The sequence below is a fragment of the Sorex fumeus genome, unplaced genomic scaffold (assembly GCF_029834395.1).
Source record: "Sorex fumeus unplaced genomic scaffold, SorFum_2.1 ptg000009l, whole genome shotgun sequence".
NCBI lineage: Eukaryota > Metazoa > Chordata > Mammalia > Eulipotyphla > Soricidae > Sorex > Sorex fumeus.
In genome coordinates this window covers 15715169-15717446 of record NW_026606066.1, presented here as the reverse complement: position 1 = coordinate 15717446, position 2278 = coordinate 15715169, and the positions used below count along the sequence as shown (strand labels likewise).

At 40.6% G+C, this 2278-nt stretch overlaps 1 pseudogene; it reads left to right on the top strand.

Annotated features, from left to right (window-relative positions):
• The first annotated feature begins 225 nt into the window (after positions 1-225).
• LOC130019794 (transmembrane protein 9B-like) lies at positions 226-1922 on the top strand (annotated as a pseudogene).
• The last annotated feature ends 356 nt before the right edge of the window (positions 1923-2278 follow it).

Sequence of the window (2278 nt, the reverse complement as noted above, 5' to 3'; positions counted from 1 at the left end):
AAGCTTAATAGTTCCAAGATGGGTTTGTGTGCCTCTCAGGCCATGCCTGTGCTGGAGAACCACTTGTGGTGGGGGGCAACTCGTGATCTCAGTAGAGCAAGAAGGACGTGCCACTTCTGCCCCCCATCCCATGAGGCCACATTTTTCCTGTCACCGCCAGCTCATACCTGGCTGTCCAATAAGCTCTGAGGCGGCAGCCACCATGCTGCCAGGGGTGGGGGGATGATGAAAGAGACAGATACCCTTTCACTCTGGGGGGGCATGGCGCCAGAGCTAACTGCATAGTCCATTCACATTTCTGCCAGAAGCTACTAGGTTCCGAATTAGGTCCGTGTGCCTCTGGGGCCATGGCTGTCCTGGAGAGCTGCTTGTGGGGGGCCGGGGGGCAACTCGTGGTTTCGGCAGGCAAGAAGCTAGACAGTGATTTAAAATAAAACATTTCCCTCAACTAGAAATGAATTAAAATCCCAGATATTTGTGTGTGTGTGTGTGTGTGTGTGCACATGTGTGTATGTGTGAAACAGTTTTTCTTGAAAGAAATTTAGAGAAGTATAATGAGAGAAAAAGAGACAGAAAAATATGTTTAAGAGAGAACATGGGCTTCTCCAGACGGGGAAAGAGCATTTGGAAGAAAGTCACATACAATCTCTTCAAATTTTTTGGCTTAGAATTTTTCGCATACATAAAGGTTAATCAGGGATTTACCTTAATAAATGCTTCATAATCTTTTTATTTTCTTCTTTATTTTCTTTGATTTTTTAGATTCTCCTCTAGATTCTCCTTTTTCTGAGTTAATTTAGCCAAACCAATCTTTCCTGGACTAATATTTTTAATCTATAAATAAATTTAATAATCATCACTGAAAATTTACTTTATTATTAAGTAAACACTGAAAGAAGGTAAAATATTCAGCACATGACAGTTGGCTAGCATATGATATAAAATATAAATATGTTTTAATAAAATGTAATGTATCATGTGATAATAGTCATAGGATAAACTAAGAATTAATAGCTTTGGAAAGATAAGAGATAAGAGATTACATAATTTGGTAATATTAAAGTATCTTACCTTAAGAAATTACACCTAGATTTTATTGAATGAATATATTAAAAACCTGGAGTTCAGGATTTTGCAATTTAACTTAAATAAAATTAATATTTTAACTATTATAACCATATATTAAATGTTGTGTGTATTTTCAGAAAAAAGTGCTGAATTGATATGATTGAGATGATCTAAAAAAAGTTCACTGAGGAAGGAGCACAAGCCCCAGCCTGGAGCAGGTCTCCTGGATCCAGGGAGCTGGGCACGGCGTGGCCTTGCAGCCATGGGGAGCGTGGCAGCCCTGGAGCTGGCCATACTGCTGCTTGCGCAGCTGTCAGACACCGCCAAGAATTTTGAAGATGTCTGATGTAAGCGTATCTGTCCTCCCTATAAAGAAATTTCTAGGCATATTTATAATAATAATATATCTCAAAAAGATTGTGACGGTCTTCATGTTGTAGAGCCGATGCCCTGTCGGGGCCTGATGTCGAACCATACTGTTTCTGCTGTGAATGTAAAGATGAGGAGAGAAGCTCTGGTGACCATCAAGGTTACCATTATAATTTATCTCTCCATTTTGGGTCTTCTGCTTCTATACATGGTGTATCTTACTCTGGTTGAACCCTTACTGAAGAGACGCCTCTTTGGACACTCATGGTTGATATGGAGTGATGACAATGTTGGGGATCACCAACCTTTTGCAAATGTGCACAATGTCCTGGCCCGATCCGGCAGCCGCGCCAATGTCCTGAATAAAGTAGAATATGCCCAACAGCGCTGGAAGCTTAAAGTTCAAGAGCAGCGAAAATCCATCTTTGACGATCATGTTGTCCTCAGCTAATTGGGAATGAAACTCAAGACACTAGAATGGAACAAGGCAAACAACTGGAAAAAGTTAAGCTTTCCTGGCTTTTGTTTTAGTGCCCCATTGATTCTACCATCTTTTGCTAGGAAATTCGAAACTGGAAACAAACCATGCTTGGTATTTTATTTTCTTCTTCATGTATTGATACAAATGTTCTTAAAAGCACACACCTCCAAGTACCCCATAAACTTTTTCCTATATCTGAATTTTACTGTCACTGTCACTGTCCTCCCATTGTTCATCGATTTGCTCGAGTGGGCCCAGTAATGTCTCCATTTTGAGACTTGTTGTTACTGTGTTTGGCATATTGAATACGTCACAGGGAGCTTGCCAGGCTTTGCCATGCAGGCGAGATACTCTCGGTAG